The sequence below is a fragment of the Urocampus carinirostris genome, chromosome 10 (genome assembly GCF_059441175.1).
Source record: "Urocampus carinirostris isolate Australia breed hairy pipefish chromosome 10, RoL_Ucar_1.0, whole genome shotgun sequence".
NCBI lineage: Eukaryota > Metazoa > Chordata > Actinopteri > Syngnathiformes > Syngnathidae > Urocampus > Urocampus carinirostris.
This window is the reverse complement of record NC_142358.1, coordinates 6932607-6955334: the sequence shown is the minus strand read 5'-3', so window position 1 is coordinate 6955334 and position 22728 is coordinate 6932607. Positions and strand designations below refer to the sequence as shown.

At 41.7% G+C, this 22728-nt stretch overlaps 1 long non-coding RNA gene and 1 pseudogene across 1 annotated transcript; both read left to right on the top strand.

Annotated features, from left to right (window-relative positions):
• Nucleotides 1-487: 487 nt before the first annotated feature.
• Nucleotides 488-702, top strand: LOC148357580 (U2 spliceosomal RNA; annotated as a pseudogene).
• Nucleotides 525-20877, top strand: LOC148357579 (uncharacterized). The gene is made up of 3 exons (XR_015851611.1): nucleotides 525-579; nucleotides 16873-17060; nucleotides 20464-20877. It is a non-coding gene; the product is annotated as an uncharacterized LOC148357579 (long non-coding RNA).
• The last annotated feature ends 1851 nt before the right edge of the window (nucleotides 20878-22728 follow it).

Below are 22728 nucleotides of genomic sequence, written 5' to 3'. Positions count from 1 at the left end.
TGGGACGCAAACATCAACAAGTGGAAAAAACATTTGACACCATCAGTCAAGACTGATGGGTGGCCTCAAACGCTCGGGGGTGGCCCCGGCCTTGTGAGCCCCCATTGTGGCATACAGTGTGAGGAAGCAATTGTAACCGGCTCAAGTCCGGTGGAATCCTGAACCCCCCTTTTGCCAGGACACAGAAGGTGAGCTGGATCCGGGCCCGGATAAACTCCAGCTGGCACCGGTGTTGGGATCTCCCAGGTGTGCCTGTGTGGACAGAACCCTCTTTGTCGCCGATTGGCTTCTTAACAGCTGTCTCGAAGCAATGCATGCTGGGAGGAAAGATTGTTTCAGTACAGTAACCCCTCCCAGATATGGTGTCCCCTTCTTACAAAGTTTTCACCTTATGGTATGGAATATGATGTTTTGCTGCCCTCTTTACGGTATTTTCCCCACTGTATGACATCAAACTTTAATGTTATTGAGTATGACTGCGAGTAATGTCTCTAAGATGCCTTTAGGCTATTGGTTTGCATCACGGTATGAAGATATACTACTGGCTGAACTGGCTGCGCGCGAAGGAATAACTGGGTGGTAGGACATTACCTCTTGCCATGATCTTTGATTTTTGCAATCCGGAGATGGAATAAGAGCTTGCTCTGTCCACTCCACGCATCGGCCCGGTATTGCAGTACCTCCGGGAACGGTGCATTCGCAATGATCGCAGCAAGGCTTTAGGGCTAGGACCTTAGCTTGGCCTTTTGGCTGAGAGTAAGTGTCCCGGCTCCTAGGCTTTGTAGCGTAATATGAACTGACCGATAACGGATAATGGATAATGAATAACGAAGAGAGAACAATAACCCTTAACCCCCCCCCCCACCTCTCACAATTGCTTTCTGTATATGCGGTTCAGAAAGTCGGGTACTTCGTGAAGACTTTGTTAGTCGGTGATACAATAGTGTATTATTTTTATTGTACATTATGGGTACCAAGGTTTGCAGTAATGCTAAAGGGAGAATCAAAACATGATAACTATGGGAACAAAGCTTGTAACTATCAAGAAATATGAAGAAGCCACACAAATCCCTACTAAGTTGCATGGTCGTAACCAATCAATGATCAAGACCATCGTGAAAAATATGGAGACGATTTAAGTAAGGAACCTTTTAATGGCATTGCAATCCACACAAGTGGAAGTTTAAAATCAGTTTCAATTTGAATCCACCATCTCCTAGAAAAAAGCTAATATCTAAAACAATTACCATATAGCTTCACTGCAGCTAACAAGCTAGAATAGTTATAAAAATAAATGAAAGAGTCGGAAAATGCTATAAATAATTTAAATACACTATGAAAATCTTGATACTATTTTAACAATTTAGTACATTTTTAAATTGTCGACACCCAAAATGCCATATTGATCGAATGAAACCTTTTTATTGCCCATAACTGGTCAGGAATTATTAGTGAAAATTGAGATGCTAAAAACAATATACAGTGGAACCTCAGTTTTCGAACGCCTCTCAGTTCGGACAAATCGGTGTTCGACCAAAAAGTTCGAGAAATTCTTGTTGTTCGTCCAACTATTGCCTTTAAGAAAGACATAATAGCTAAATATGAAAGAGGTGTACGAATTTCCGATCTTGCTAGTGAATACAGCATGGCTAAATCTACTATCAGTTTTTTTTTTTGGTTTGAACAAATTTATTGACACTAAAAACAGAAAACAATCATGACAATCTCAACAGCAATTAAGCACATTCACAATATTATATTCCAATATTACGTTTTTAACAGCAAACACAAAGTGAGGTTTGAACAAACCTTCTCGAAAATCAAACATATTCACAATTTCATTATATAACATCTTTGTTAGTGTCAATAGATCCGTCCAGGCCAAAGTCGATTGTCCTCGGTCTGAACAAATCCACTGACACCAACAGCAGCAAAACACAGCCATCAAGCATATTCACAATTTTTTTATATTTGACAATATGACGTGACGATATGACGTTTTAACATTTTTTCCTGACATTTTCAACATCAATTAAACAATTTCAGAGTTATTTTCTTTTAACAGTAGTTAACCAGCGTGTAAAAGGCAATACTATTGTGCAAGGGCATAGCTCTGCCATCCCACCCTCCCAAGCAGCATTCTTCCAGTCCTCTGTGTGGGTCCTTTCCCTTCTGCGTGGGTCCTCTCCCTTCTGGGTTCCACAACCCAGGCCGTTGCTGCCGGGACTCCCACAGTGTAGCTCCGGCTCCCCCCTCCGGGTGGGTGCAGACGAGTCTTCTTTATGGCTGCGTCCTAGGCCCGCCGCTCGCAGATTGTATGGTATCTGCAGCCATTTGGAGCACAGCCACGGGGGGGATCTGCCTGCACCTCCATACCAGCAGGTTTCTGGAGGTCCAGATGGCGTCCTTGATGGCGGCGAGAGTGAGCCAGTCCCTGGCAAAGTCGTTCCGAGGCCTCCTCGACCGACTCACCCCGTAAAGCACGTACTGTGCATCAGGGACCTCTCCTGCTGGCAAGTCCGGGAACTTTCCTAGTTGTTCGGCCATTGTCCACAAGACCTGGGCAGCGCTGCACTCACAAAAAAGGTGCCTCACCGACTCCTGGGCGCCACACCCAGGTCGAGGGCACGTCGAAGTCGCTGACATTCCTCGGTGGTGCATTACAGCTCTGACTGGGAGAACTTCATGAGCCACCATCCATGACAAGTCTCGTAGTCTGTTTGGGAGGGCAGGATGATTGACGTTGCTCCAAACCGTTGTGGATTCGCCAAACGCAAGCCCCCGCACAGGGCTTACTGTAGCTCGCTCTTGCACAATAGCAATAAGGGCCCTGTGGTTTTGTAAAGTGTGACATTCTTGTGTTTCCAAATCAAACTTCTTCAAAAAATCCCGAATAAAGAGATGTGTTGGTGGCAAGTTAAACGAAACTGGAATCAAACGATTGTCTGGTACAAGCTTTAGCTTCCGCAAATATGAGCCCATCCAAAAACGGGTCATTGCTTGACTTTTCGGGTTGTTGGGTGGGCCCACAGCGTTTTGGAAGTAGAGAGAGACATATTTGCTTCCCAGGAAAAGCTGGAGGTCAGGCGCCCCTTTCCCCCCTTTTTCCTTTTTCTTTTTCATTGTATCTCTTTTTATCCTTTCCCACTTTGAGCCCCAGACAAAGCGAAAGATGGCTCGGTCCAGTTGTAACAGCACGTTTCTTTTAGGCATAAAAATTAAACTGATTGACAAAAGCATTGGGAGGATGATCGCTTTGATGATTAGGACCTTCCCCTCTATTGTCAGTTTTCTTAGTGACCAAAAAACAAGTTTTTGCTTAACTTTCCTTGTCACGTCATCCCAGTTGGTCTCGCCTCCTCCATCCGCATTGAATTTTATCCCTAGGATTTTCTGGTCTGTCTTTAACACCGTCAGCGGGAGTCCTGCCTTTTCTGTCTCTTTCCACATTCCATAAAACTTCACTTGTGATTTTTCTCTATTTAGCCTTGACCCAGACGCCCTCCCAAACAGGTCAGTCAAGTCAAGGGCTCTTTTAACAGATGCGCGGTCAGTACACAAAATATTAAAATCATCCATGTACAAAACACACTTGGTAATTTGTCCCCCACTTCCTGGGATATTGATGCCTTCGACAAATCTATCTTTTCTTAACATTTGTGCCAAAGGTTCAATGCAAAGAACATAGAGAAGGGGAGACATAGGGCAACCTTGACGTACATCGCAGTTGATCTCGATTGCTTCCGATAAATTCCCGTTAATCATGAATTTGCTGTAGATGTCTCGGTATAGCAGTCCTACCCACTTGATGTATTTTTGGGGAAAACCACATTTTTGCAATACCCTGAAGAGGTATTGGTGCGAGACTCGATCAAAGGCTTTTTCAAAGTCTAGGTTTAGGACCGCTAGTCGCATGTTTCTGTCTCTTGCATAACAAATGGTGTCACGGATAAGCATGAGACTGTCGCTGATCTTCCTTCCCACAATGGCACAGGTTTGGTCTGGATCAACCAAGTCTCCCAAGACAACAGACATTCGTGTTGCTAGAAGCTTGCTGAAAATTTTACAGTCCACGTTTAAAAGCGTTATGGGTCGCCAGTTTTTTAAGTCAATTTTGTCTCCTTTTTTGTGCAATAGAGTAACTATCCCTATTCTGAAACTGTCTGGCATATGGTCTCGACCGGAAAATTCGTTAAAAACAGTTAACAGATCTGGTGCTAAAATATCCCAAAAAGTCCGGTAAAATTCGAGGTTGAGTCCGTCCTCCCCGGGTGATTTGCCTTTTTTCATAGTCTTTATGCAATCATTCAGTTGGTCTTGGGTAAAGTCCGATGTTAAAAAGGGGTCTTGACGCACTGATCTTGAAATATGATCTAATACATGCCCCATTTCATTCTCATATGTTTCTTTCTTTTCAAATAATTTTTTGTATTAGTCTTCGACCAATCTGGTTATTTCACTACTCTTCTTTGTTATTTGCCCGTTTTCGTTTTGAAGTTTAAAAATCCCCTCATTTTTGCCCATAATTTTTTTAAAAAAAGTAGCGTGTACATTTTTCCCCTTCTTCTATTTCTCTTTCTCTGCTTCTTATTATGATGCCTTTGCTCTTTATTTCCGCCAAAGCGTTTAGTTCTTGTTTGGTCTCTTTGATTTCATCATTAAAGTCCATCCCCTTTTCTGTTAGGATGAAATAGCGTTGGAGTCTTCTTTGTAGTCCCGACATGCGTTTCATCTCTTTGAGTTTCTTGTTTTTCCCTGCATTTTTAAAAAAGGTCTGTGTTCGTTTCTTTGTCATTTCCCACCATTGTGCTCGTGAATCATACGAGTCTTGAAGGGTCTGCCAGTCTTTGTACAGCTCCCTGTATTGTGCGGCTAGAGCCTCATCCTCCAGCAGGGAGCAGTTTAACTTCCACAAACCCTTCCCAACAGTCATACCTGAAGGAAATGAGAAAGAGCAGGACAGTAGCAAGTGATCCGAAAAAAAAACTGGAATTAATCTTGCATCACTCTGTGCTAAACCCCTCGTAAATATGTAGTCTATTCGAGAGGCTCTGGCATTGTCACTACTGAACCAGGTGAAGCCCTCCTCTCCTGGATGTATGGATTTGAAACAGTCCACCAGTTTAAATGTCCGGCACATGTCTTGTAATAAAGTTGATGTTTTATCTACTTTAAACTCCTCATCGTTCCTCTTTCTATCCTTCCTACTTAGGATGCAATTAAAATCTCCCACGATTAGTGGTTGATGGCCTAGCATATGCGACTGGATGTCCTCTAAAAGTTCGTACCTGAGTTGTCTGTCGGCATGGCCGTATATGTTAATGAGGTTAAAATCATTCCCTATATAAGAAAGTCTTGCTAAGATTGCGCGTCAGTCTCTCATCACAGTACTCCCCTTTATGATGAGTTGAGGGTTGTTTATTAAAATGGCTACCCCATCGTTACGGTTTTCATTCGAGCCACTCCATAATGACGGATATGGCCAAATCTCTTCCCACTGTTTATAATTTTTTAGAAAGGGGATGCAGCATTCCTGTAGTAAAAACACATCTGTTTTGATAGTTTTTAAGAACGATAAAACACTGTGAGCCTTAACCTTTGATCTCACACTTCTCACATTGATAGTAGAGAATGTAATGTTCATAATAGTTGTTTAAGTATTTAAACTAGTTAGACAAAACCGGGGGATCCGAGTCCATTCTTTGGTGATCATCGAGATCATCGAGAGTGTCACCTGTGTCAGACACATCACTTAAGAGTAGTACCTCATTTTGAGACTCACCGGGGAAAACTCTGGGACCCTCTGACTCTCTGTCTGTGGTTCCAGGTCTTCCCCTTTTATTTGGGTTAGGGGGTGAGCCAGAGGACCTATCAAGGGGTCTCTTACTTCCTTGCCCACTAAGGGTCAGATTTTTTCCCTCCCCGACTTCCTCCGTCTCAACTTCATACAGTTCCCTTGTGGGCTTATTCACCGGCAATCGGCTTTCTTCTAAATCTCTTATCTTTGTTTCTGTTTTTTTCACCACTCCCAATTTTGTCCTACTTTTACTCCTCTTTCCAGTGCCCGTATGGGTTTTTGGAGAGTCATTCGCCTTTTCGATTTGTTTGTCTTCTCCAAATCCCGGCAATGGCGTAGCAAACAGTACGATAGTAAAGAATAAGGAGGCTGTGAAATCGAGTGATGCGGCTAAGGAAGTTAGCGCTATAAGCAAGCAACTGCTGCAAGTTTTGGAAGAGGTTAAAAAACTTTTGATGATTTTTCTCTCCCCACCGTCCACCACAAAGGTAAGAAATCCTATTCATAATCCTTTTTTTATTTTTACACGTTCATGTTAGCGTAATGTTTCGTACGGAAGATTACACGATTAGCCTGGGTCAGCTTCATATTTACGTTCATGTTAAACATTCAGGGTGTTGGAACGGATTAAAACGATTTTACATTACTTTTAATGGGAAAAACGATTTTCGGTGATCGACCGAATCGGTTTTCGAACAGGGTTCTGGAACGGATTATGGTCCAGAAGCGAGGTTCCACTGTATAGTAAACATAGTGGATGCCTGGCTTACGGCATCCTTACCTTGCAACATTTTCTTATGTTTTTTTGGCCCCTTGTTATGACATTTTTTGCCAGCTATACTACGTCAACAACATTCTTCAGCATGCTGAAATATTTTGCAGTGTTTGTGCGTATGACTGAGCGAGTTAAGTCTTTAAGATGCTTGTCTGCTATTGGTCAAAACGCTGATATGCAATTGGCTTGCGTCACAGCTTCACGAAAAATGCCTTTCTCTTCGTAACGAGTTTGGAACTACAATACTGTTTTTTTAGCCATATTTATTCACCGAGGGTCCAAGAATTGGAGTAGTGCTAAAGGGAGAAGCAAAAAAGTAACAACCATGGAAACAAAGCTTGCAATTATTAAGGAATTCAAAAAGGGTGAAATGCTACACTAAATTGCATAGTCGTAACCAAGCGACAATTAGGAGTACAGTGGGACCTCGCTACTTCGCGGTTCCACGTTCGCGGGTTCAGAGCTTCGCGGGTCTAAAAATAATAATAATAATAAAGTAATTAAAAAAATATAGATATATTTAAAAAAAAAAATTCTTAAGTATTTTTGAAGGGGCGTCGCTACTTTGTGGTTCCACGTTCGCGGGTTCAGAGCTTCGCAGGTCCAAAAAAATAATAATAATTGATAAATAAATAAATAAATAAATTAAGCATTTTTGAAGGGGCGTTGCTACTTCACGGATTTTCACTTTTTGCGGGTGGTTTTGGTCCCCATTAACCGCAATAGCCGAGGGATTAAGTCAAGTCAAGTCAAGTCATTTTTATTTGTATAGCCCTAAATCACGAAGAGTCTCAAAGGGCTTCACAGATTGTTACACTATATTACACAAACTATTTTCAACCGACAAGAGGAGTAGGTTATTCGTATGCAATGGAGTAGAAGTGAGTTTTAAGTTTAGATTTAAACATTTCCACTGAGGTTGCAGATCGAATCTCAGGGGGAAGAGCATTCCACAGCACCGGTGCCCGGATGGAGAACGCTCTCGAACCAGCAGAAGACTTCTTTGCTCTCGGGATCATCAGAAGACCAGCACTCTCAGATCGTAGGCTTCGGCCCGGGACATAGTGGCAGATCAGATCTGAAAGATAAGAGGGAGCAAGTCCATGTATGATTTTGTACAATACTAAGAGAACTTTGAAGTCACATCTTTGGCTAACTGGGAGCCAATGCAGGTTAGCCAAAATCGGTGTTATGTGATCGTACTTTTTTGTCCTGGTTAAGAGCCTCGCTGCGGCATTTTGTACTAGCTGAAGAGACTTGATTCTGGACTTCGGGAGACCGGAGAGTAGTGCATTGCAGTAATCGAGACGGGAGGTAACAAATGCATGAATTATTGTTTCCGCATCAGACTGAGACAGTATTGAACGGATTTTAGCAATGTTGCGAAGATGGAAGAAGGCAGTTCTAGTAATTTGTTTTACATGCATCTCAAAGGATAGTTCAGGGTCAAATATGACACCTAAATTTTTAACTGAGTCACTCTGTGTGATGTGACATTTGTCAATGTTCACAGCAGTTTTTGAGAATAAGTCCCGGCATTTAGAAGGACCAATGACTAACATTTCAGTCTTTTCAGAGTTAAGACGCAAGAAGTTGAGTGACATCCACTCTTTTATCTCAGTGAGACAGGCCTCCAAATTTCCACAGTTTAGTGTGGAAGATTCCTCCAACGGAAGATATAGTTGAGTGTCGTCTGCATAGCAATGGAAGCTGATATTGTACTTGCGAATAATATCACCTAACGGAAGCATGTAAATGTTGAAAAGTAGGGGGCCGAGCACTGAACCCTGCGGAACACCGCAGGTAACATTAAAGGGCTCAGATGTCGTTTCACCATATTTAACACAGTGTGTCCTATCTGAGAGGTAGGATTTGAACCACGAGAGGACAGCTCCTGAGAGACCAATCCATTTTTCCAACCGTTCTAGTAGGATATTGTGGCGCACTGTGTCAAAAGCAGCACTAAGATCCAGCAGCAGCAAAAGTGATGAAGGGCCAGAATCCATTGACATTAGGAGATCATTTGTTACCTTGATCAGAGCTGTCTCAGTAGAGTGGTTAGCCCTGAATCCTGATTGCATGGATTCAAAAAGGTTATTCTCCGATATGAAAGCATTCAGCTGCTGTGCCACTACTCTTTCGAGTACTTTAGAGAGGAAAGGTAGGTTTGACACAGGTCTGTAATTACTTAATATTTCTGGATCAAGGTTGGGTCGTTTCAGTGTGGGTTTAATAACGGCGGACTTAAAAGCTGCTGGAACTACTCCTGAGGAGAGTGATGTATTTATAATATTTAGAACTGAAGGCCCAAGGACGCTAAAAAGACTTTTAATAAGTGAACCTGGGAGCGGGTCGAACTGGCAAGTTGTCGGTTTGGCCGCATTCACCACTTGTTTGAGATCATCAAGTGACAGTTCACTAAAACCGGCCATTTTCCCAGGGCAGCCACCCTGTCGTGCATCTGTAAATTTCAGTCCTTTAATACGTGTGGTACTAACAATATCTTTTGCAATTTCTTCCTGTATGCATTGAATCTTCTTAGTGAAGAAGACCATTAAGTCCTGAGCAGAGTGTGTCGAACTGTCTGCGATAGGCTGTTGCCTTGTAAGCGATGCTACAGTGTCAAAAAGGGCTTTGGGGTTGTTCTTTTGAGACGCAATCACCTTCGAAAGGTAGGCCGATTTTGCAGAGGCAAGGGCCGCTTTATACTTTAACAAGCTGTCACACCAGGTTTGATGGAAAACCTCAAGCTTGGTAGCGCGCCATTTTCTCTCCCATTTCCTGCATTCTTTTTTAAGGGTTCTAGTTTCATCAGTAAACCAAGGTGTGCGTCTTTTAGGACGTGATTTTAGTTTTATGGGCGCTATTGAATCCAGCACACTAGTCAGGGTGGTATTGAACTCATTCATGAGTGAGTCAATCGAGCCATTGTATTTAGGAAAGGACGCAACTGCTCCAGGAAGGAGTTCAAAGAGCTCAGAAACTGTGCCAGTGCTTATATTGCGTCCGCTAGATCCCTCAGCTTTATTAACTTTACATTTAGTTAGCACCTCAAATGTCACTAAATAATGATCAGAGATAACAGTAGTACACGGTAGCACCATAATGTTTGAGGTTAAAACTCCTCGAGTCAGAATCAAGTCTAGCGTGTTCCCATTTTTATGGGTTGGCAAGTCAACCAGTTGAGTAAAACCAAATGCATCAATTAGAGAACTAAACGCAATAGTAAGTGAACTGTGTGGGGAGTTCATATGAATGTTAAAGTCTCCCATAATTATAATTTTGTCTGCATAGGTTACTAGTTCAGACAAAAGTTCAGCAAATTCGTCTAAGAAAGTTGTGTATGGCCCAGGTGCACGATAGATAGTTATTACATCAATTGACAATTGAGGGGACCGCATCACAAGAGCCTCAAACGTTTTGTAATTATTAGAGGTACGTGTATTAAATTTGAGCGATTTTTCAGAGATTAGCGCAACACCACCACCCCTTTTCAGTGTGCGTGCTATATGACTACTCTCGTAGTCTGGGGGAGAGGCATAATTTAGCGCTAAGTGCTCATCCGGGCGTAACCACGTTAAGTTTATAATCACGAATAATGTTATCAACAAGTAAAGCTTTTGGAGCAAGCGATCTAATATTTAACAGACCAAATTTCAGCTTTGCTGAATCATTTGACTTAGCTGAACTCTTTGTAGTCTTTGTCGAGATCTTCAAAAGCTCCCGGCGTTGTGGCCGCTCGTGAGCGCTGAGTTCAAAGCGTCGGTTGTCCGGCGAGGAATGAATGGTGGAATTAGTTACATCCTCGCGTCCATCTTGCTGCTTGGACTTCACACGCTTCACACATCTACCTGCACGGCAACCACGTTTCTGTTTTCTTTCTTTACGGGGCCGCCGCCGCCGTTTTTTAAGAGGAATAGCTGTCCACAAGGATGCCGGGTCTCTTTGAAGTTCGCTCGGTATATCATGGGCGGTATAAAAAGTGCCCGAATAATCGAAATTTAGACGCCCACCCAACCGAATAAGTTCGTCCCTACTGTAAGTGTTTTTGGCCACACATGTGTCCAAAAGTGAAAGCAAAAAAGACAAGAGAACGGCAATAAATAGAAGATTAGCTGGAGAGCTCGCCGCAAGCATGTATCCATGCGCAGTCGCCATAGATTACTGTATTACAAAAATTAAGGAGGCAGTTTTAGCAAGGATGTCTTTCAAGGGCATAACAATCTTTGAAGGCGTAACTTTTAAAGTGAGTTTTCATTTGAATCCCCTCTATGCATCCAACCACTAACTCCACTCCACCAGCTCAAATCACGTCACCCTTAAAATGTTTAGAATTAATTTTTTCCTTGAAAGGTACATCAATTTAGATGCTATCTAATCATAAAGAAGCATTTTACATATAAGTACTACTTACTACTTTGTTATTTTTTTTTTTTTATCAGGGTTATTGAGGGTTTAGTACCAATTAATGTAGTTATCTATCCCCGCAATACTGAAATTTAACTTTGTGTTTCCCACCATAGAATGGATTCATACCATATCTTGCGGTCTTCTGTAGGCCGAAGATAATTATACAACTACAATGGCTTACTACAGTCCCATAATTAGTCACATTTCAAGACTATCCCAAATTCCTCCTCCTTTTAACCGTCTCATACTAATACAGCCATCAGCGGTCATCACCGCAGTTCTGTCCTCGCCCCAAAACAAATCCTCGACTTTAAATACACCCGATACATTCCTTTCGCACCCAAGAGATGTTGAGATGAGTCGAGGATAGGGGTGGGTTGGCTGGGGTGGGTGGCTATTGGGGCAATTTCGGGGTAACCCCAAAATAGGCCCGAGCTATTCCAAAAGGTCTTGTTGGGGCATCGCAGAGGAATTCTGTTTATGAGGTGCGCTCAAGTAGCGCCTGTCCGGAGCTGATTCATAGTTCGGGGAACGTATATCAGGTTCAGCAGCTGTTATCACATTTAATTTGCCCAGCTGCCCGCCTAAAAACGAAAAGGTTTTAAGTGGGGGTGGGTGTGTTTTTTTAGGATTGCATCTTGTTCCATGGGTCTACAGAGTTTGATAGTAAGGCAAAGTCTTAAAAATGAAGATTCCATTTAAATATCTTTTTGAAACATTTAAAAGTCTTTTTGACTGGAGCTGGTCAAGTGGAGTAGCAGGCTCCCTCTAATGATTTCTTTGCTTTAATTGGCTCCCTACACCCTAATAATACAGTATTCCAGTGTTTCTCGAGCTTTTTGAAGCCAAGAAACTTTTTTTTTAATTCAAAAATTTCAAGTTTTAGTATTTTTATCTTGTTTTTGTAGAAAAACAACAAAAATACTTCTTAAAATGAACAAAATGATCTGCCACACAAACAAGAATATTTGTACGACTGTACTTTCCAACTTTAAAAAAAAAAGAAAATATTAAAATTTGCAAAATCTTGTGCAAGAATTGTACTTCATTTATTATTTTGTTTATTTATTTTACAGTGCAGTCTTAACAACATTGTCAAACAAAATAAGTTATATTTTCCTGTAGTATCTCATGAGCACATAAAATACAATTAATAGTTTAAAAGAATCTGCTGACACCTACTGACATGGATGAATGTTACAGTTACTGATCAATGGAAGAAAGCCAAGTTAATATAAATATCCTTTTTTGCACAGTTATAATCGGGGAATGGCCTGAAACGAACTAGAAAGTCTCACAGTGATAAGAGAGAAAAAAGGCACCATGGGAGGTTCAGCCCATAGAATACATGCATTTTCATGATAATGTGACCTATATCAACAGCATTTTTATATGACATCGACCAATAGCAAACACAACTCATCATTCTTATCTTATGCACAAACCCCTACAAAATCAAGTTAGTCAAACAAGATTCTGAATTGAAAGAGAAAGAAAGGCATTGTGGGAGGGAGTTCAGCCTATAGCATATTGGCATCTTCAGACGCTGTAGCGCAAACTAATGGCAGAACAGGATAGCCACACCAACACTGCGAAGTTTGGATTTTACAAGTTTCGGGCCTGCAAAATAATTTGTTGTTGATGTCAAATGGAGGGAAAAATGTCATGACGAGGGCTCCCCAAAAACATCTTATTTCACATCGTAAAGTAAAAATATCCTAAACCGGGGACTCCGTATCCCGGGGGGCGCTACTGTATGTGAAGAGGGAATCCGCTTAACAAATGTGACAAATTATCTTGCAATAAAGCATCCGCCTTGTTACTGATGCGCCTCGCCCCAAAAGCACCCGAATGACTCATTATCTCACTGGACTCTTTATCAAAGTGTCTTTTAACGGCAACCAGTAGAGTGAAGTGAGCGTGTCTTTGATCCGAGCCTGTTTTCCGTGGCCCCTCTGGCCTCTGGTGGCCCCCTGTGCGTCCCCACGGGGGCCAGCCTTTAGAAGAGAAGTGGCCATCTCAGATGTCTTTAAAGCTCGGGTTTGATCCTTGACATGAAATTTTTGATCGATGATTAGTGTCCTTGACAACCGCCCCCCGCCCCCTCTCGGTCGTCTCCCTCACCTTCTTCCCTGGGACGACTCCAAATGTCAATGATGTTAGTTTAAGCATTGTACACGGCTGGTCGCATCTGAATGGGCGACTTGTACCCAGTACAGCCCCCTACAATGGCCTCCTTTCTCAACAGGACTTGTTCTCAGCCTTTGCCTCTTCCGAGAGGACAAGGACGTCCCTCTCTCCTTCTCTCTTGCTCTCTTGGAGTAAATTGGAAGCCTGGGAGTCGAAGTTGGAGCAAGGGAGGAGGGCTCTTGGGTAGGTGGGGTATAACCGAGCAGCAGTGTTGGGTGCATTACTGAAAAACAGTAATTAACTACTGCAGTGTCATCGATATGACACAATGTTAAACCACCGAAAAAGACAGTGACCACAGGGCACATGTTATTGAGAATTTTAATTTCCTTCTGCAGATGGTGAGAACCGCAAAAATTCAATATATTGAATTGAGAGGATGTGCCAAAATCTTTTGCAAAAATACAGTGCAGAAACATTTTCCAAACTAATACAAATGATAGTTACTTTAAAACATCAACTTAAGCCTTATAGCAACTTATGGAATTGCCCTGTTAATACTCACTTATAATACTTAAGTCAGCTTGGTGTGAGTATTTGTTTACTTTGAGAGCTCCGAAACTGGATGTGACGTGGAAACATGTAAGTAGCATTATTTTGCTTTTTTTTTTACTAAATGCTATAATAAACATAAACGATTTATGAAACACACTTCTTACTGAGCCCTGCGATTGGCTGGCAACCAGTTCAGGGTGTCCCCTGCCCACTGCCCGATGATTGCTGGGATGGGCTCCAGCACCCCTGCGACCCTACTGAGGATAAGCGGTGTAGCTGATGAGATGAGATGAGATGAGATGAGATGAGAGACTTCTTACTGAACTTACATCCGTTTTTAGCCATGTTCGGTTCAAAGTCCACATACCCCTTTGCCGCAAGGGTCTAAGCACACCTATCTGTAATGGTCTGGGGCATGTACAGCCTGGTGACGCCCATCCCTTTCCAGGCTGGTATTTCGGGTAGGGGTTTGCTCCCCCATATGGAACTTGTAGTACTGGTTTTCATGGACACTACTTGCAGAGAAGCCTCTGCATCTAACTCAGATACAACACGTGGGTCACCTGGTCACTGTTGTTGTTGGTGTTAAGCGTCTTCCTGCTTTTCAAAGATGAGCCGGAGATCCTAAATCACTGGGAAAATACCTCGTCTTTTTAAATTTTAGCTTTGTATTATTTTTGTATCACAGTAAATTATTTTGCCTGAAGGGCAACACAGTTATAATTACTAGTTACTTCATTTCAATGAAGTTTTTTTTACCCCCAAGAGTACTTTTAAAGTAACACACTAGTTACAATTACTTATACTCGCATAGAAGCCAAACTAATAAAACTGAAATAGAAATAGCCACATATTCTAAAGTACTTCATAATTGCAGATTTGTGTGTTTGTGTGCATGTGTGTGTTTCTATGTGACTTACAGGCTCTGAAACGGCTGAATCAATTTTCAAGAAAATTGCAAAAGTTGTACTTGGGCCTCGGCGAGTGTCTTTAGTTAGGTGTTATGTCAAATCACCAACAATAAATACCCCAAGAATTGCTAGACATCTGCTTTTTTAGGGTCTCTAACACCGTTCTGGCGGCCAAATTGGATACTCCGGCTCCTGACCACCAACTAATCCAAGCAGCCAAATCCAATACAAGCAGCCAAATCCAATTTTCTATCGGAACCAGCACATTCATTGATGCAATTGTTTCTTATGCCCCTGTTTCAACAAATCACAGCTGGCAATTCAACCTGTGAAAGCGGTGAAGCCTTCATATTTCTTGGCGATTGGCTGGCAACCTGTTCAGGGTGTCCCCTGCCCACTGCCCAATGATTGCTGGGATGGGCTCCAGCACCCCCGCGACCCTACTGTGGATAAGCGGTGCAGCTAATGAGATGAGATGAGATGAGATCGTGTATTGCAAAACATAATACTCAATTTATAAATAGAAAGACCAAAATTTTGAACATGTTAACTGTAAATTCTGTGCTCACGTTTGCCCTGTTGATATCGTTGTTCTTGTATAAACCAGGCCCCCTCCCTCACACTCTGCCTACTTTTCACTACTGGCGACACACAACCAAATGGGAGAGTATATAGTTGTATATTCTGCTAACATGTGAGTATATAAGGTATATAAGGAGAAATTCTGTGTTCTCGTACTCTGTAGTTATAGTACTTTGTAAAAAATATAAACATGCTCACCCAAAGAGTGTTGCTGGTGGATTGAGGGTTGTTTGCGACAACAGGAGTGATTCAGGTGTATCTAACAACCTGCATTGAATGAGTTGCAGAAAAATACAGTTACACTCTATGTAGAGACGACAGTGGTTACAAAATGTCATTAATAACGTGTTACAGCACTCATTAGTGAGAAAAGTTTTTGTGTTCCAGGAAAAGTTCCTTTGTAACACGTTAGTGCCAACACTCAATCCTAGTAATCTTTGTTCTGTGTCAGAACAAATCTTTCTGTAAATACATCATTTTCTAAAATCTTATTTTCTATCCAATGTTATCCGCCTTTCTGGATCAAAGGTTAGAATTGTTTTCCCATCTGTTCATTTTGGGCAAAAAATAGCTATCAATATGATTTGATCAAATGATGTAAAGGTTTTGGTTTAATGATTTTTTTTTTATCTGCACCTCATTTTTTGGATAATGATCAGATTCTACAGGTAGACAGTCTGGAATGTACCCATTACCAGTGTTCCCTCTAAGCTGCGCGCGTGCGCAATTGCGCACTGCTCGCACATTCTCAGCGCACAAGAAAATCTAGCCACCGCACAAGGGTCCTAAATGGCTCTTCATGTTGTTTTTACTTCTTTAATCCCAACATGACCAAATATTATGTAGAATTATGCACAAAATGACTTAAAGGAAGGGGGGAATAGAACAAAAAAGAAAAAAATAATGAAATGAAATGAAAATGAAATACCAAATACCAAAATGAAAAAGTATTGAAAAGCTGAGAAAAAAAGAAGAGAAAAAAGAAGGAAAAATTTAGAAAAAAGCCAGAAAAAAAGAAAAGAAAAATGTAGGAAAAAAGGAAATAGAGAACAAAAAGAAAAAAGTAACAGCTCGGAAAAAATAAACACAATGAGATTTTTTTAAAAGGAATTTTAAAAAAAGTGGAAAAAAACACGGAAAAAGAAGAAAAAGTTTGTGTTGGATTCAAATAATTTGCAATTATATCAAGTGAATCTTGTTGCCAACATTGAACTTTCACTAAAAATGTGATTAAGTACAGTTCTGTATCTTACAACAGACTAAATAAGCCCCCAAAAATGTTAATATTATGCGACAAAATATATCAGGAAATAAAAAGAAATGGATATCTTGTGAAAGAATTGTAAGAACAAACGATGTAGGCCGTACAACCTTTTCAATAGTACATGAGTCAATTAATTCAAAAGAGAAAAATAATTTTGCATTGCCGGAAACTCAGCAAAATGTAACTCGATGTCAAGTTTTGGACATGTTTGATAATTAATTATTTTGCCACACTCGGGATTATGGTTGCTCACTGTTGTTTCAAACGTTGCTCACCGATTTTGTGTGAACGCTCAGACCCGTGGAAAATTAGAGGGAACATTGCCCATGACCCAGAGTCAGATAGGCTAGGCTACAACTCACCAACAATACTTATAAGGAAAAGATTTAAGGCTGGACATCACTTGACTTCAAGTCTGGGATCTTTGTGTGCTGCCCCCTTGTGACAGCCGTCTGCAAAATGCACATCTGGCAGGCACATGGCTTTGTGAACGGATGCATCTAGGAGTCAAAGGTTACGGAGGGCCCTTTAATGTATATTAAAGGACAAGAGTGAAGCACAACAGAGATGAACTTTCAAGTGGAGGCGAATTCCATGGAAACCAATTGCATTGGACTCTCCAGCTGGTTGTACAAGGTAGGGCTCTACAGTTGCCGGTGAATTTAGAAGTTGTCGTTCTTTCTGAGCAGCACAGCTGGAAGACAGCTTTAAGCACATTATATGTAACCACTAACAGTAAACCCCAGGGATACAGAGTCCCAGCCTTACGACATTTTCACGTTACAATGTGGAATAAGATGCTTTGCCAGCCCCATTTATTGTATTTTTTCCCACTAGTAAGACACCACCAGGAAACTATTTTGATGCCAAAAACCTATACAATTCAAATTTTTTGATGTTTGTAGGTATGTACAGTTACATGTGTGGGATACTTGTATGCTATTGGTTACCATCATATAAAATACTAGGCTTCTATTTGTACAGCATTATAAAAAAGCTATTGGCTGAACCACAATATTTTTCTCTACATTCGCTTTAGAATCTCATATTCTACGTGAACACTTTGCAAGTCCAACACACTACTATATTTTTTGTATTGTTTATTTTTTTTATGGGTTCCCAGGCTTTCAGTGATGCTTAAGAAAGAAACAAATCATGATAAAGATGGAAATGAACCTTGCAATTATTAAGGTACATAAATGCACATGAATCCTCACCCTCACCCTCACTAAGGAATATTGCCTCTAAACAATCGGCGATCGACATATTATTAAAAATAAGGAGGTGAATACAGAAAGAAAATCTTCTAAGGGCATGACTAACATTTTATTTTTACTTGCTTATTTCGGAAGTGGGCGAAATACATTATAAAATCTGTCTTCATTTTATCATTCATTTTCATCTGCTGTCTGCTTTTCTTTCAAATTTCATATTCATATGATAAGGGTCTGTCTTTGCTTATTCTATTCATGGATAAAGCGTGTTTTTATACATCAAACCGCTGTTTATTGGCGATTGTGACCTACGTCCTCCTCAACACTACCCTTCTCACTTGAGGTAAGATCGGACAAAATCCAGCAGGACCCGACACAGCCCGCATGTATTAAAGCCTGAACCAACCTGAGCCGGACAAATTAACTCGATCTGAGGGACTGAGCTCCATATTTTGATATTTTATCTGAGAGGACTTTTTTCTTTTTTTGTGAGGAATAGTAGGACTTCTCTCTCGCTGACTTTTTAAAAATCATGTACTTGTTTTGCGTAATGCACCTTGCCTCAAAACCTCCACCATCATTCCCATCCCCAAAAAGTCAGCAGTGGAAAGCCTCAACGACTACAGGCCTGTCGCTCTTAAGCCTGTGGTCAAGTGCTTCGAGAGGTTAGTGTCCCAGCACATCAAAAACTCCCTGCCACTCACACTGGACCCCCACCAGTTTGCCTACAGGGCAAACCGCTCCACTGACGACGCCATAAACACAGCACTTCACACCGTGCTGAAACACCTGGACCACCGGGGGAGCTACGTCAGGATGCTCTTTCTGGACTTCAGCTCAGCCTTCAACACCATTATCCCGGAGATCCTGGTGGAGAAACTTGCACACCTAGGACTCTCTCCCACCATCTGCCACTGGATAATGGACTTCCTCTCCAACCGCCCACAGTCCGTGAAACTCGGTACCCACGTCTCTCCCACCCTAACACTGAACACTGGTCCCCCCAAGGTTGTGCACTAAGCCCCCTGCTTTTCACCCTCTACAGCTCCGACTGCTCACCGACCCACCCCACAAACACTATAATTAAGTTTGCTGACGATACCACCTTGATCGACCTCATCTCTGAAGGGGACGAGGCGGCATACAGGGATGAGGTGGAGTCACTTTCAACGTGGTGTTGGGAAAACCACCTCATACTGAACACCACAAAAACAAAAGAACTGATTCTGGATTTCAGAAGGAATGGCAGGAATCCAGAACCACTTATCATAAAAGGAGACTGTGTAGAGAGAGTCCACTCCTTCAAATTTCTGGGTGTGCACATCTCCGACGACCTCTCCTGGTCTGCAAACACCAGAGCGGTGGTAGGGAAGGCCCAGCAGCGACTGCACTTCCTGAGATTGCTCAGGAAAAATAATCTAAAACAGCAGCTGCAGGTGTCCTTTTACAAAGCCACAGTGGAGAGCATTCTAACATACTGCATTACGGTGTGGTATGCTGGGTGCACAGCAGCAGACAGGAAAAAGCTCCAGAGAATCATCAAAACAGCCCAGAAAATCGTCGGTTGCTCTCTGCCCAGTCTGGAGGACATTGCCTGCTCTTGCTACCTCAGCAGAGCAGAAAACATCATCAAGGACTTTTCTCACCCCGGCCACCACCTCTTCCGGCAAGCGCTACAGGTCACACAAAGCAAAAACAAACAGACTCAGAGACAGTTTCTTCCCCACAGCCATTACCACCCTAAACAGACACCGCACAAAAACTGAAAACTCTTGCAAAAAACTACCTCACACGATTGTAAAATGGTACTCACGTACATGCTGACTGCACTATGTTTGTTCACTGCTCAAAACAGACACCGCACAAAAAAACTGAAAGCTCTTGCCAACACTACCTCATACGAATATAATGGTACTCATGTCTATGTTCTTGCACATGTCGACTGCACTATGTTTACTGCTCACCTTGCACAATATCTGACCATTTCTTTTTTCTGCGCTATGATGACTATGTTTGCACCAATGCACATGCTGACTATTTTTTTTTGCACTATGATGACTTTTGCACCAAGTGCAATATTGCACAACCCTTACGATACCAACGGTATCACGATAACACTGTATGTAACATCCCACATGCCGACATTTCTTGTGTAAATACCATGTAAATTATAACTATAGCCTTATCCCCCTTGTTTTATAACCTTATCTTCTCTGTTCCTTTATCATCTTGGCCCATACCTCACTGTGAATGTGTAAAACTGGAGTGTCATGCCCAATTACGTTGTCACAATATGTTAACCCATTTTGTAACAATGACAATAAAGGTATATTCTATTCTATTCTAAAGGAGCATAGTCAGAATAACGTTCTGGATATATGCGCTTGTTTACTGCACACCATTTCGGGTGTCGTGTTTTATTTACAATATGATTCTTTCATGTGAAATCAGAATGCATTAGTTTTCATCATGCATCATGAGTAATGTCTCTGAATTTCACGTGGAAATACAGTTGAAACAAATTACTATCACATAGTCCACTGCCTTCTCTGTAAACACATATTAAGTAAACTAATTACCTTCTCAAAATGTTGTCCAAATGTGGAGACAATTCTAAAGCATATGTAATGCTGGCCAATAGAAGGCTCTTACAGCCATAAGAATAACATGTCATTTTTTGTGTATCTATTCACTATCAAATAATTATCCGAAACACATCCTGTAATTTCCTGTCTCACATCAACTTGTTGAGCATCCTATACACAGGTGTTTTCTTACAATACACCAGCATTAAGTAATTCTTGTTTTTTCCACCCAACCTAAAGGCCACTGTAGAACGTCCCGTGGAAGAGCTGGTCACCATCACAGCTACCACACCATCCACACCACCGGGCACGTCGTTGGCATCTTCTAATCCGGCGCCAAACCCCAAATCACCCAGAAAAAAAAAGGAGCACGATACACTCCTTGACTTTTTGAAAGCGGAGTCTGCCGGAGTGAGGAAAAGGCTCGAGGAAACTGTGGCCAAAACTGAGCGGTTCACGTCCTTTTTGGGAAGCTCGTGTACAAGTTTCCAGAACAGTGACATCTCTGCAATGTTTCCCTTTGTTTTATAAAAGGAAAATATTTTATTTTATTAAGAACTCAATGAAGTTCCAGTTTGTGTTTTCCAGCTTTATGGAAGTATTGGTATATTTTTGTTACAATTTGTGACACATTATTTATTTACTATTATGTATTTCGGCCCAATGTTTGTTTTTCTGAAAGTAAACTATTATTTAAGCTGGAGTGATTTGTAGCTGTTTTCTGTCCAACAGTCACATAGTTCACACACAGCCAAGGTGTTACTCAAAATAAAGATGTTTATTGAATAGTAATGCAGAAAAGCACAGAATGCAAATGTGGGTCTGACTTCCAGAGCCTAAAACATGGCTTCTGGGCAATTTATTCCATATTAACTGTGGACAATTCCGTGTACGGTGGACCTGGGAACGCCGAAGACCCGTGACACCACACGGTAGGACAGACCGTGGGCCAGCCAGTACACGTAGATCAGGACCTCCAGCCATGGTACCGTTCCCTGTTCAGCAGCTCCTGCAGGTCCCACATGACCTTCTTGCTCAACCTTAAGTCCTGAATGAGTTCTGACTCCACATCGAACCATAAGCACAGGATGGGAACATTCCTGACCAACCTGTGCACGCTTATGGGACAGCCACTCTGGAACACAATAGATAACAAACAATTTAGACGTAAATGTGGGCATTGAAAAGAAAAAGACAGCTTTTACTGTGATGTAAGCATCATGAAAAAATGTTGAAATGACCTTTTTTATATCCAATGACAACTCTTTTGAATTAAATTCCTTATGAACTAAGGTTTTTGGGTCGTACAAGGAAGTTTGGTGACGATATTATGTCAGCTTAAGGGTCAGGTGGACTGTTCTTGTGTTTGTTTACTTTTCATCATGACACACACTCAAGACCCCTACTATATGTCATAAAATGGCATTAAGATACTAATAAGTAGATTGCCATTTATGTCTACACAAACATAGGGTATTATGTGAACGTGCGTTGTATGTTAACCCTTACTGTATTTGACCGAACGGGTCATTTTTTTTTGATGAGTGTACGTACCTTGTAAAGATGAATCAGCACTACATAGCGCCGAAGCTGTCTTCAGTATAGCACATTTCTCCTCCGTTGATTGGAGACACGGAAAAGATGATGAGCTTTCAGGCAATCGGTAATAACACAGCTGTAGCGGGCATTTTTAACGTTGCACGAACTCTCCAACTGCCACACCACAGGTTGAGACTCGAGTTGTTTACATGTGACGTAGGCCAATACGTCACTGAGGTCTACAGCCAATTCGTATTACGGCCATCTCCTGGACTGGGGTGGAACCTTGCAAGTGTCGTCCAATTTCTTAGGAGACAATCTCCACTTTGCACTCCACTCACGGAGGGCACTTCCCTATCGAGGGACCTCACTGGAGGGTTCTCAGGGCCAAGTGAGAGGAATGGGATTGGGCCATAGCCTCCCTGCTTGGCGCTGGGCATTAAGGGTTGAAATTGGAGGGTTTGGTCACCTAATGACTCCCAACACAGCAGTTGGATCTAAAAACCCGACGCAGATCGAAGGCGACGCGTCACGTCGAGAGGTTTGTGTGTCAAATGATTTCCTGTATATATCATGTTTATGGTTTATACTGGCTGAATAAATAAATACAATACAATACAATACAATACAATAGTAATGATTGACATTTTTGACCCAACCCGAATTTTGGTTCAGGCTAAAGATCTTACCTCTACTTCTCACTCTTACCTTTTCTGCTCAAGCATCCCTTTTAGGAAAAATGCATACATTAGCCCCATCTCTACATAAACGGGAGGGATGAAATTGTGTGAAAAAAGAAGCGGTTTAAAGATCTGGAAATCACAGAATTTACTATACACAATATGTTGATTTTAATGGTTTTATCTAGGGTAGCAGCAGTTCGGAGCTCATTAATTATGCCCATAGTTTCTTTTCCCTGCTATTGCATTCGATCCCCACCTCAGAACGTCGTATCCCGGGAGTCTA